Below are 14,613 nucleotides of genomic sequence, written 5' to 3' on the forward strand. Positions count from 1 at the left end.
TCTCAAAAATAAAATAAACATTAAAAAAAAGAAGAAAGAAACTGTTAGAAGAGAAGAGGGTCTGTGCTAAGTAAGCTCTATCCTAAGAGCAAAGAGAGTGGGAGACGGTAACAGGGAAACTAACAGGAAAAACTGGAAAAATCCTACATAAAAAAACTTTAGAAGTGCAGCATTCTGAGACATTTAGTGTACAAATAGTTTGACACATTTTATTATGTTTTTGGCCATTTAGAAAAATTTTACGTACTTACAAAAGTTAGTGCTTGCCTCCGTGTTTAGCTTGTCTCTCCAATGTGACTTTTCCCAAAGTTCCCAGATAGCTGGTGATTTAACAGGGACTCTGTCCTAGTGGAAAGTCAATCCAGTAGGGAAGATGGTGTAGATTTATTACAAGACAGCATACAATGAAAACTAAATTAGTCATACATTAGAGCTTTATGTAGAAAGCTCTTCATAATAATTAAGTTTTCAGTTCCACTCTCAGAGATGAAATATTACATTGGGTGGGTCTGCTGAAGTAGAGCAATACTCATGTTTTCATGTTCAGCTCATTTGGCCAGAACTTGCTACCCTAAAAATATACTCGCTCTACCTATATATAGGATGTAAACACATCTCACTGCAGATCTGTGCTTAATCTTTTGAGTTCTCGTCTGCCATTTCGTCATTCGTAGGGCACCTGTTGGTGGAATTTGCTCCTGGCAGCACAAGGCAGAAGCAGGTGCTCCACACAGGGATTTTCATGCTGATAGTGCTTATCACGGTCGATGAAACGTTTTACCCCTTTTCCCACTTCACAAATGGCTCTGACATTAGATCCACCTGCTGCTTCAGGACATTCCAGGAGCTTCTGCACAGAGAATGAAATCTCTTCCCCAGTTGATCTGTACTGCTGCTGAATACCATTAGGAATGCCGCACTTCATGCAGTGTGTGTGATCACCTATCGTCCCCAAGTTATGACTAGCTGAAGAAGAAGAGAGAGAAGGAGAAAGAAAGAAAATGAATGGTTACTACATAGCTCATTTCTGAGTTTTCCAGACTATGGCTGTTCCCTTCAATCTATTTCCTTTGTATTTGGGCTACAGAGTAACCTAATTCTTTTTTTTTTAAGTTTTTAAAATTTATTTATTTTAAGAGGGAGAGGAGAGTGGGAGCAGCAGAGGGCAGAGAGAGAAGGAGAGAGAGAGAATCCCAAGCAGGCTCCTTGCTGTCAGCGCAGAGCATGATGCGGGGCTCGAAACCATGAACTGCGAGATGGTGACCTGAGCCAGAACCAAGAGCTGGACGCTTCACCTACAGAGCCACCCAGGTACCCCAAGAGTAGCCCAATTCTTAATTTTACCCAAGTCACTCATTGTTTTGGATCATTATTTTGTACCAACTTGTAAACATCTTACCACTTCCTTGATGCTCTGTGTTATTTATATTCCTACTCATAAAAATTTATTACTATTTCCTTATGCAGCTATTTAATAGGAAACAAAATGTCAATATCCGAGGTGTTCCTAACTCCAGTCAATATACACTGGGCCAATTTAGATCAATATCTATTATATCTATCATTTATCAATATACTTCAGTGAAAACAGTCTTTGCAGGAGTCAATCCCGGTGGCGAGAGGTGAGTTTGCGCACAGAATTTATAAATTGGGAGGGCAAATACCCATAGCTATACACACACTAAAGTGTGCGACTCACCAGGACGGGGAGATTGGGAGAGAAAGTTGGGAGTGGAGGAAGCGGGCAGGTTAGTGGCAAAGGCAATTGGCTAACCGTGATGTAGGGGGGAATGGTCATGAGGGAAACCAGAGGGGTAGAGCCCAGGGTGGGATTCAGCAGTCCATCTAGAGGAAACTAGCTGTGTTTATGTCTTCATGGCAACCAAAGTACCTTAGAAACAGGAAATAGGCCAGGTGGAGAAATAAAGAGAAGTGCAAATCTCTGAATTATAACATCCTTTACTGGACTTTAGGGGGGCTGTTACAGAGTTTCTTTGAACTAGCTTTATAGAAATCACTTGTTTTTTTGTCTTTCTTTCTTTCTTTCTTTCTTTCTTTCTTTCTTTCTTTCTTTCTTTCTTTTTTGTAGAGAAAGAAGGGGGAGGGGCAGAGAGAGAATCTTAAGCAGGCTCCATGCCCAGCACAGAGCGGACACGGGGCTCCAACTCACAACCATGAGATAGTGACCTTAGCTGAAATCAACAGTCAACTGAGCCACCCAGGCGCCCCAGGCATCACTTGTAGATTTAATGTTTCAGGGGCACCTGGGTGGCTCAGTCCGTTAAGCGTCCAACTTCAGCTCAGGTCATGATCTCCCGGTTTGTGGGTTTGAGCCCCACATCGGGCTCTGTGCTGACAGCTCAGAGCCTGGAGCCTGCTTCGGATTCTGTGTCTCGCTCTCTCTCTCTGCCCCTCCCCTGCTCACGCTCTGTCTCTCTCTGTATCAAAAATAAATAAAACATTTAAAAAAAAAAAGAAAAAGAATAATGGTTAATGTTTACTGAGCACTTACTATGTATCAAGTGCTATGAGAAATGATCTACATTTTAAAAAAACTTTTTATTTTGAAATAGTTACAGACTCACAGAAAGCTGAAACAACAGTTCACAGAGTTCTGTTTGCCCTTCATCCAACCTCCCCTAATAGTAACATCTTATCTAATTGTAGTGCAATACGTGGCCAAGAAATTGACATTGGAACAATACTTTTTAAAAACTTTTTTAATGTTTATTTTTGAGAGGGAGAGACACAGAGTGCGAGCAGGAGAGGGGCAGAGAGAGGGGAGAGACAGAATCTGAAGCAGGCTCCAGGCTCTCAGCTGTCAGCACAGAGCCCGACATGGGGCTCGAACTCCTGAGTTGTGAGATCCTGACCTGAGCCGAAGTCAGACACTTAACTGACTGAGCTACCCAGGTCTGGAACAATATTTTTAACTAGACCACAGACCTTATTCATTTTTTTGCCATTTTTTGCATGCATTCACTTGTGTGTGTGAGGTCCCATGTAATTTTAAATCGTGTACAGATTCGTGGAACCACTACCACAATCAGGACCAAGCACTATTCTATCATAACAGAATTCCCTTGTGCTATCCCTTACATTTGTGAGCAACACATGCACGCGTGCACGCGCACACACACACACACACACACACACAGAGTCTCTGTCCTCTAACGCCACTTCTCCATCTCTATAGTTTCGTCATTTTGAGAATGTCATGCAAATGGCATCATTCAGTGGTTGACTTTTCTCACGTATTATAAATTCACGATCCATTTTGAATTACCTTTTTTGCACACGATGTGAGGTTTAGGTCAAGTTTTTTTTTTTCTTCTGGTGCTTATGGATGTCTAATTTCTCCAGTGCCATTTGTTAAAAAAAAAAAAAATCATTCTTCTTTTTCTTTTAAGTTTCTTTATATTTATTTTGAGAGAGAGTGAGAGCAGGTAAGGGGCAAAGAGAGAGGAAGAGAGATAGAACCCCCGAAGCAGGCTCCGCACTGTCAGCTCAGAGCCCGGCAGGGGGCTCAAACTCATGAGCCATGAGATCATGACGTGAGCCGAAATCAAGAGTCAGATGCTTAACTGACTGAGCTGCCCAGGTGCCCCATCCGTCATTCCTCTTTTGAATTGCTTTTGTCTCTTTGTGAAAACTCATATGGCCATATTTGTAGGAGTCTCTTCCTGGGTTCTCTCATCTGTTCCATTGATCTATGTGTCTATCAGTCCACGCTGTGTTGATTACTGTAGCTTTGCAGTGAATCTGTAGCTATACTATAAGCTTTAACATGAGATAGAATGATTCCTCCCACTTTCTTCTTTTTTCAAAATGTTTTAGCGATTCTAACTCCTTTGCCTTTTCATATAATTTTAGAATCAGCCTGTCTATACCTACAAAACATCTTTCTGGGATCTCAAATTTTAATAATTTTATAAGTCTTCTCCATTTAGGGGCACCTGGGTGGCTCAGTCAGTTAAGCAATCTTGATTTCGGCTCAGGTCATGAGTTCATGAGTTCAAGCCCCGTGTCAGGCTCTGTGCTGACAGTACAGAGCCTGCTTGGGATTCTCTCTCTCCCTCTCTCTCTGCCCCTACCCCACTAACACTCTGTTTCTCTCTCTCTCTCTCTCTCTCTCAAGAATAAGTAAACATTTAAAAAATGTCTTCTTCATTTAATGTATTTTGTTTTTCTTAACATCTCTTCTTGTTACTTAATCTATTGTATGTCACAGAAGACTTCAATTTTCCTGTGTAGATAAGACAAGCCCACTGTCGACATACTGTTCACCAAACTGTTCCATATTTATCTTTACATGTGTTCTTTGGACTTCACAGTAACCCTAAGAGGAAGACATTAGCATTATTTCCATTTTACAGGTGAGGAAACTGAGGCATGGCTAGATTAAATCGTTTGTCCAACACCTCACAGCTAGCAAGTGGCAGAGCTGGAATTTGGACCTAAGCAATCTAATTCTAGAATACACGCTTTTATCCTCTGTGCTATGCTGCTTTTCTTTGAAAATAGTTATTTCATTCAAGAAATATTTATTGAGTGCCTGTTATGTGCCAGGGACTGTTCTGGGTGCTGGGACTACAGCAGCCATGAGTCAAACACAATTAAACTATGGATAAAACCAAATCCCTGTTCTCGTGAAGCTTATTTTCTCAGGTGCGGGTGGGGGTGGGGTGGGGAGGGGAAGAGAACTTACGGAATGAACGCAATCACTATTGTTTTACTAACGTATTATTTCATTATTGGGTTTATGCTGGGGGCAGTGCCTCTCTTAGTTACAGAGGCTGGGGTCTCACCCAAAAGATACGCCTATTCACCAGTCTTACCAATCTTCTGGGCTCTGGAATATCTCTCGGTTGGGACACAGGAACTGGTTGGAAGACCCAGGGAGACAGTAAGCTTAGCCACCAAGAGGAGAAAGCTGTCTAGACATTAGCTCTTGGGTGGTGGAAGATAAGACCACGCCTGCTCCCAATATGTGTTCAAAGGCTTGAGAAAACAGGACATATATATGCAAAGTGCTTGGGCACTTGTCCAGTCCAAGAGTGGGCTATAGAGCATTCAAACCAAGCTTGTGAGTAAGTCAGCTATAGGACAATCAGGAGATCAGACCTTTCTGTACTATTTTCTTAAAAACATTTTGTTGAAGCATAGTATACGTATAGAAGAGTGCACAAATCCTAAGTGTATACCTTGATGAATTTCCATCCACGCAACCAGCATCCAAATCGAAGAAATAGAATACCACTAGTACCCCAGGAGTCCCTGAGCCCCTTCTAGTCGCTAGCCTCAAAGACAGTTATTATCTTGATTTCAAACACCACTGATTGGTGTCGCCTAATTTGGAACTTTCGATGAGTAGAACCATACAGTATATCCCCTACTGTGTCTGGTTTTCCCTCGCTGAACATTGTGTTGCTGAGATGCACCCATTTGCTGCATGTACTACCCATCTTTGTGCTGTATACTAAGTGTTCCCTCACGTGAAGATACCCTAATTTGTCTATTCTATTGCAAATGGACGTTTAGGTTGTTTCTAATATTTGGCTGTTACAGATACCTCTGCTATTAACACCCTAGCATATGGTTTTAGTGAACAGATGTTTACAAAAAAATGCACATGGGGTGTGTTCCTGGGAACAGCGTTGCTGGGTCATCCCATATATATGTGACTATGATGAGCTTTAGTAGGTACTATCAATTTCCCAAGCCACAGCATTGCTTCATACTGCTTTCAACGATGTCTCCCTTATTTTTAGTCAAATCTTTTGTTGAGGACTCCATCCCATTTCATCTACAAACAAACGTTTTAAAATCTATGTTTAGGCTAGAGGATTGGCGACGGGACAGCAAAGACAGGAAACCTGAAGACAGGGGAACGTAGGACAGGTGCAGGTGTGTGTGGTCAGCCAGTTCTTCCTCTCTAGATATTCTCCTCCAAGAGCTAAGCTTTAGGGGTCGTGGTTTTGCTTCATAAAATACGATGTTCCTTCGCACAGTTGAATTGAATGGTTTTTCAATGAATGCTAATTAATTGCCTCATTATTGATCGCCCATTAGTGATTAGGTTAAATCATTAAACCGTAAGCTTAGGTGGAAAGAGACCATGCATGTGTTTCAACACTGTAGCCTCAGACACAATGGAGGTGCCGTAAATGTTAGGGTGAATAAAAAAATAAATAAATGAACGAGTTTCCTAAAGCTTCACAACTACGCATCATGGCCTGACGTATCATGCTTGGCTCATTCCGCAGATATTAATCCTCTGACTCAGAATTAAGGATCCAGGCCCTTCTCGCAAGTCTGTCCTAAACACCATGAGACGGTATCTGAGCTCCCTTGGGATTATGCACATAGGATCAGTCCGCTGGCCAACCACTCTCCTTCAGGGGGTGCATCCTGGCCCCACCCTCACGGAGATCATGGTCAAAAAGCAGAGGCTCAGAGAGAGAGCCTAGGAAAGAACATGCACACGCAGAACGCTGCCCTCTCTTCACTGTTCATGAGCACGAACAAAGGGCTCATTTACACAGAGTGTCACATTTAATCCGCTCAAAAGCCCTGTGGGACATGTTGTTATTGTTGTCTTCATTTTAGAAAATAAGGCAATTCAGACAAGCGCGGCGACTTGTCCATGGTCACAACTAGTTCCGCTTAGATCTGTCTAAACCAAGATCCTGAGATGTTGTCAGTTATGTGTGCATACATCATTTAAAAATTAGGGGCGCCTGGGTGGCTCAGTCGGTTAAGTGTCCAACTCTTGATTTGGGCTCAGATCACGATCTCACGTTTCGTGAGACTGAGCCCCAAGCCGGGCTCTGCACCCACAGTGCGGAGCCTGGAGCCTGCTTGGGATTCTCTCTCTCTCTCTCTCTCTCTCTCTCTCTCAGTTCTCTGCCCCTCCACCGCTCATGTTCTCTCTCTCTCAAAATAAATAAATAAATCTTAGAAAAGAATTAAAGTTGCTTTGGCTCTCAAGTGTGGTGGCGTTTTATATTTGCTTTCAATTAAGTTAAATACATTCTGTACAGAGCATCTACCATGTACGGAAGACCTATGTGTGACTTAAGCTGATATTAAATGCTATTTACTTTCTCTAAACACTCCTTCGGCTTCCCTGGTTAGGAGAAAGCTGAGCCCTGAGGGAAAATTATTTGGCGATCATAGCAGAGATGACCTGAAGCCTGAAGAAGTGGGTCTTAAGGGTTCAGAAAGGCCTTTCCAGAAGCAGAGACACACAGGAGTTATGAGGGACGGGAGGAAGATGACCAGGTAGAAACAAGGCAGGAGAGAAGGAAGCCGGAAATGATTTCCCATCAGAAATGGCTTTGCTTTGTTTTCACGACAGCCGTTGACTTCCCAAAGGCCAAAGAACGCAGGACATACTTGAGGGTCACTGGCAGGTCCTCGCATTGCCGGACTGCAGAGAACACAAACCCTCCGGTCACAGATGATGTGGCCGGCCACCTCACCCACACCTCTGCCGTCTGGGTCCCGGTGATGCTGGCTCCTTGTCAGCGCTGCAGGCTGCTGTGACCCTGGGCTGCGGGGGAGGGGCAGAGCAGCAGGTGACGGGAGGACACTGCAGTACAAGGCAAAGCCGTGGGAAGAGCCGCGTTGTCCTGTAGTCCTTTGACAGGCCAGGGGACTGCAGGAATCCAAGGGTGGGGGTGGGGTGAGGAGGTAGAATATCACTGTTGCAGGGCCCTGGCCAGGAAGAAAATGCTTTAAAATTCAGCTTCCTGGCCTGGTTCCCAGCACAGCTAATGCCTGGAACTGACCAGTTGCCTGGAGAGTTTCAATTCTTTATTACATGCAGCTTATGCCTTAGCGTTCAGTTTTCTCTTGCCACTCAGTTTCAGATGGCCCACTGTGGCCTCTGCTCATGATTCAGACTGAAATAGCGGCCTGCTTTGCATGCTCGTTCAAGATACATTTCAGTTCTTGTTTCTTTGAAAAGGTCCTGCCTGGGATGCTGTATGAAATGTCAAGTTCCGGTCTGGTATTCCCCCACGTACCTTCAGGCCTGTAGTGTGACTTTTATGGGATTCCCACTCATACCCAGAATCCCTGCATGTTAATGGGCTTGTCTAACTCAGAAATGGCTGGATGATGTCATGGCCCCATGAGATCATACATTTTCACCTTACATCACCTTCCATGGACTAGCTGGAATCCAAATTACTTAGCCCATCCCGTTCTCTATTAGGACGTATCTATTACAGACAAAGAGTTATCAAGGCATTATAATCTTCCTCCTACAAAGTAACCAAAGGGACTTGTACAGATTTTTACAATGGTCTGTTCCCCAGACCCACACCTCTGACAGTTGGCTAGTCCTTACTGATACGAACCCACAGCTGTCCTGAGACCGCTTAAGGTTAGACTGTGTTTTCGTGTGTTGGACATGGATAGATAATGGCTTCCCATAACTTCTGCAATGTCCCCAACATACCCCCTGGAAGTTTTTCCCACATATAAGACCACTTAGCTCTTATGAAAGCCCTGAGAAGCTTAAGTTCAAGGTTATATGTAAGACATTGGGAACTTAAACTTGGAGATTTTTTTTTAAGTTTATTTATTTAAGCAATCACTACACCCAAATATGGGGCTTGAACTCACAATCCAAGATTAAGAGCCACATGCTCCACCGACTGTGCTAGCCAAGTGCCCGTATGGAAATTCTCAAGACCTTAGTGCTTTGCTCAGGGCTACCTTTGTTGACTTTTCTGGCCATTGGAGCTGGTCATCCCTTTCAGAAATGATGCTTCTCCTCTGACCCCATTTTTTCATCCCTCCACATTCTAAAGAAGAGTCCCTTTCCAGACATCTATATATTCTTTAATATCCCCTTTATTCAGAAAGCCCCTTTCTGGATGTTCTGAACAAACGACCCAGGTGGGGTAAGAACTGGTTACTGATAGGAAAGTCAGGATCCAGAGCGATCAGTCAGAATTAGACAAGGACCCCAATGAAAAATAAACGAACTTGAACAGTTCACAAAAGAGGAAATATACAGGGCTAAAAGACACGTGGGAAAATGTTCAAGTTCACTAATAACAAAAGAAATGCAAATTTTAAAAACCAGGTACCATTTTTTATCTATCGAACTTGCAAAGTTAAAAAAAGAAAAGAAAAAGAAGAATATCCAGAGCCGACAAGTATGCAGTGGAGGGGCCACCGCCATGCTCTGCTAGGGATTGTATACATTGATACTACTTTGAGAGGGACAATCTAGTGATGCGTATCATTCCGTTCCTTTCCAATTATCCCAAGAAAATGATCCAAAATAGATTAAAAACTTTATTCACAAAGATCCAGTGTTGTTTATAAGACTGAAAAAGAAGCTGGAAACAACTTAGATGTCAAAAAAGAAGAGATGGGTTGAATACATTTCAGTATCCTCCCACAATAGAACATTAATGCAGCCATCAGATAAGAGCTTTAGTCAAGTTTCTAGTAACATGGGGAAATGCTCTTATTGCGGTGTTAAGTAAAAAGAGAAAAATACCAAATCATATATATGTTATAATCTCAAACACGTTAAAAAAGAAAACCCCAAAACACAGAAGCAAGGAAGGGGATAAAATATACTGACTTATTAACAGTGGTTGTCTTGGGGTATTGGAATCACTGGCAATTTTTCCTTTTCCTTCTTCTTCCCTTTTCCCTCTAATGTTCTATACTGATAATATATTGTCTTTATAATAAAATTTTTATTTGAAAATAATTGGCTACAGAAATCAAGACGTGCAGTCTTGGCATGAGAATAGACCTATTGGTAGAAGAGATTAGAAAGGCCAGAAATAAATTGTTCCATTTATGGTCAATTGATTTTCAATAGGGCATTAAGAAAATTCAAGGGGGAATAATGGTCTATTCAATAAATGGTACTGGGACAACTGGATATCCACATGCAAAAGAGTGAAGCTGGACCCCTTCCTCACATCATGCATAAAAATTAACTAAACTCGATCATGGACCTAATTGTAAAAGCTAAAACTATAAAATTCTTGCAAGAAAACATAGAAGTAAATCTTCATGACCTTACGTTAGGCGAAACCTTCTTAAATAAGACACCAAAAGCACAGACAACAAAAGAAAAAGGGACAGATTAGACTTCATCAAAATTAAATATTTTTTGTACTTCAAAGAACATGACCTAGAAAGTGAAAAGACAACACACATAATGTGGGGAAATATTTGCAAATCATATATCTGATAAGGGAATTGTACCCAAAATATACAAAGAACTCTTACAACTCAACAAAAAGATTAATAATTCAGATGAAAAATGGACAAAGATTCGTGTAAACATTTCTCCAAAGAAGATATACAGATGTCTAATAAGAACTTCTTTATTCATTTCTTATTGCTGCCATAATTAAAATACCACAAACTTAGTGGGTTAAAACAATACCAATTTATCAGAGCACCTGGCTGACTCAGTCAATGGAGCGTGTGACTGTTGATCATGAAGTTGTGAGTTCAAGCCCCATGTTGGGTACAGAGATTACTTAAAAATAAAATCTTTAAAAAACAAAACAATGTATTGTCTTACAGTTCTGGAGCTCAGAAGTCTAATATGGGGAGAAATAGAGACTAACTGTTCCTGGGTACAGGATATCTTTTGGGGATGATGAAAATATTTTAAAATTGATTTTGGTGATGGTTGCACAACTCTGAATATATTAAAAAACATTGATTTGTGCATATACTTTAAATATATGGGTTGTATATATGTAAATTATATCTCAATAAGCTGTGAAAAAATAATAAATGAATCCTAGTAGGATCCCAAATCAGTTTAACAATAAATCCAATGCAAACTGGCTTAAAGAGTTAAGGAAATTTATTAGCTCATTTACCTGAAAAGTACAAAGGAAGTAAGGACTTCAAGTGCAGTGTAGTCTGGAGCACCCCACCCCAGGAGCTAGAGCCCCAAATGTGCATGCCGGTATCCAAGGTGGGGAAGGTGGGATGGAGGTTGTAGAAATATCACCCACTAAGGGCAGAGAGAAGAAAACAGAAGAAGGTCAAGTTCAAAGATACATCTTAGTGGGGTGCCTGGGTGACTCAGACGGTTAGGAATCATGATCTCACAGTTCATGAGTTCAAGTCCAGCTTCTGTGCTGACAATCTTGGAGCCTGGAGCTTGCTTCTGATTCTGTGTCTCCCTCTCTCTCTCTCTCTCTCTCTGCCCCTCCCGCATTCATGCTTTCTCTCTCTCTCTGTCTCTCAAAAACAAACAAAATTTTTTTAAAGTTACATCTTAGAGGCTGTGCGCATCAGGCTGAAGCTAGTGAGGGAGTCGTGTGCCAGACTGAGGCTTGAGAAAAACAGCTAAGGACAGTGATAAATGTTCTAAAATAAGATTGTTGTGATGGCTTCACAGCCCTGTAAATATAATTAAAAAACACTAAATTATACACCTTAAATGGTAAGTGAATCATATTTCAATAAGGTTGTTTGTTTTTTTTTTAATGTTTAGAGCAAGAAGATAATTGTTAATTTAGCACTTGGACATAGGATGCCAGATTTACAAGTGACCGAGAGAAAAGGGTGCCTCTCCTATTTAGGGTTCCCTCAAGGAGAATGGAGTTCAGTGTGAAGTCCAAGATGTGGGAAAGATCATAAGCGAGCCTCTGCGTATTTTAAAGGAGTCCAAGACTCCAGAGCCCAGATAAGTTACGTCTTAGGGCCCTGAAAGAACTTGTAGGTGTAGTCATTATTTATCCTATAATCTGTGAGAATTATGGAGAATTGGGGAAGAGAAGGTTTTTTTTTAAATTTCTTAATGTTTATTCATTTTTTGATAGAGAGAGACAGAGCGTGAGTGGGGGAGGGGCAGAGAGAGAGGGAGACACAGAATCTGAAGCAGGCTCCAGGCTCTGAACTGACAGCCCAGAGCCCAACACGGGGCTCGAACTCACAGACCGTGAGATCATGACCTGAGCCCAAGTCGGACACCCAACCGACTGAGCCACCCAGGTGCCCCGAAGAGAAGTTTTGAAGATAGGCACACATACAGATTTATCGTAAGTGACATGGGGAAGGTGAGAATGGAAGTTCTCCCAGAACCTTTAATAAAATGAAACCTGTTTCAAAGAATGCAAGCTCTGTATGGCAGGGACTTCATCTGCTTGTGCATAACTGTATCTTTAGCTCCTAGAACATTGCCTAACCCATTATAGGCACCCAAATATTTGCTTAAGGTTGAGTGTTGACTTCTTCAGGATAGGCAGTGGGGGAGAATCTGGGTACACAGTGAAAAGCATGGAAGCTAGGCTATACACAAAATGAATCTTGGACAAAAGAAACCTTAGTGAGAGTTTTGTTGTTGTTGTTATAAAATGGTTTTGGATTTGGCCAAATGCTTTTTCTGTATCTATCGAAATAATCATATGGCTTTTCTCCTTTATTCTGTTAATATGATAAATTACATTAATTGATTTTCCAATGTTAAACCATCTTGCATTCCTAGGATAAACCCACTTGGGAAGGCCATGTTATCCTTTTTATGTACTGCTGAATTCAGTTTGCTAGTATTTTGTTAACAATGAAGCCATCTGGGCCTAAGGGAAGATTTTTCATTACCAATCCAATTTATTTAATTGATATAGGACTCTTTAGGTATTTCATTTCTTCTTGAGTCAGTTGTGATCATTAGTGTCCTTCAAGGAATGTATCCATTTCATCAAGTTTTTAAATTTTTATTGGTGTAAAATTTTTCATAATGTTCCATTGTTGTCTTTTTAATATCTGTAGGGTCTGTAGTGAAATCCTCCCTTGTATTTGCACCAAAAACTAAATCTTGACCCAAGGTAAACAATAAACTATAGTAATATGGAAAAAACAAACAGACAAACCCTAAATCTTGGGACCAGAGTCAGATGTGAAAGTCTAGGCAAATTGCAGTTGGTTACTATGTCTCTTACATCTCCTATGCTTATTTTCCTTCCATTGCCAACCTTGGAGGATCCACTTTAGATTTAATGAAAGCTGCTAGGAAGAAAGGTAGCCTCCAGAAACAGCAAGTAGCAAGCTCATTGTTGATCTTGGGTGAGATTCTTAGGTAGGTTTGTGAGTGATACCAAAAAAAAAAAAAAAAAAAAAAAAAAAAAAAAAAAAAAAATTGGTGACCACCTAGAGTCATATATTCACTAAGAAGAATTTGGCTGTAATTCCTAATGGCTATCTATCTACCTCCCTTGACAGCTGGGATTGTTCAAACTAGTATTTACTGTGGCCCTATTTTGGACCATGTGTACTAGGTGCAGACAAAACAGAGGGTGAGAAAAACTCCCTGCCTTTACCATATAGTGAGGGTGATAGTCACTAAACCAGTAAGTGCATGAATATAACTACAAACTGTGGGAAGCGCTATGAAGGAATTGTGCCAGATTTTTAATTTAGATTGGGTGGTGGAAGGGGGGAGGAAGCCATCCAAGGAGGCCTCCAAGAGGAACTCCCATTCAAAGACGAGTAAGAGTTAGCCTAGGAAATAATGACAGGAAGAGTATTCGAGGTGAGCAGCATGGGCTTGAGTTAGGAAAGTGTTTGCTGAGTTTGAGGAACTGAGAGCAGGCAAGTGTTGCTGGAAAGTAGTGGGAAAGTGAGACGCTCTGGAGCCAGGGAGGTGGGAGGGTCAAAAACTATGAAAGCTTTAAAGGGCGATTACACGGTTGCCTTTTATCCTAAGGGCACTAGAAAGCCATTGGTAGAGTTTGGGCAGGAATGTAGCATGATCCAGTTTTGTTTTACTCATTACGGAAAAACGTAAACACATATGACAACAGATACAATAGTATTAGGACCTACTACGTGCCCATGACCAGCTTCAAAAATTATCTTAGATACTTACCTGGCAGGGGAGATACCATGATCATCACGAAGGTGGTTTTCCCAGGGCAAGGCTTATCCATTGCACTCCGGGTGTGCTGACCTCTGCGATTTCCCCAAATGTGGGAAACTCTACCGCATAATTTGTGGTAGTGGGGGACTGCGTTCGCACTTTCCCCTAGGGAAAAAAAAAAAATTACCTTAGAGCCGATCCTCAGGATTCCGGAATAAGAAATAGAAATTCCTGGGGTGCCTGGATGTCTCAGTCAGTTAAGCATCCAACTCTTGATTTTGGGTTAGGTCATGATCTCGCGATTTCCAGTGTTCGAGTCCCGTATTGGGCTCTGCGCTGACAGTGCTGCGTAGCCTGCTTGGGATTCTCTCTCTCCCTCTCTCTCTGCCCCTCCCCCACTCGTGCTGTCTCTGTGTCTCTCAAATTAAATAAGTAAACATTAAAAAATTAAAAAAAAAAAAGGAATAGAAATTCCTAGAAATTCTTGATATTATAAGCAATTCTGTGTTTTGTTTTAACGTTTATTCATTTTTGAGAGACAGAGCGTGAGTGGGGGAGGGGCAGAGAGAGAGGGAGACACAGAATCCAAAGCAGGTTTCAGGCTCTGGGCTGTCAGCACAGAGCCCGGCATGGGACTCGAACCCACAAACCGTGAGATCATGACCTGAGCCGAAGTTAGGCGCTTAACCAACAGAGCCACCCAGCACCCCAGCAATTCTGTATTTTTTATAACACTTTATTTACAT

The 14,613-nt window shown here is 41.7% G+C and overlaps 1 non-coding gene across 1 annotated transcript; it reads left to right on the top strand.

Moving 5' to 3' along the window:
* The first annotated feature begins 13,868 nt into the window (after positions 1 to 13,868).
* On the top strand, positions 13,869 to 14,035 carry LOC115526638. Its single transcript, XR_003972686.1, has one exon. It is a non-coding gene; the product is annotated as a U1 spliceosomal RNA (small nuclear RNA).
* Positions 14,036 to 14,613: the final 578 nt, after the last annotated feature.

Source organism: Lynx canadensis, chromosome D1, assembly GCF_007474595.2.
Source record: "Lynx canadensis isolate LIC74 chromosome D1, mLynCan4.pri.v2, whole genome shotgun sequence".
Lineage (NCBI taxonomy): Eukaryota > Metazoa > Chordata > Mammalia > Carnivora > Felidae > Lynx > Lynx canadensis.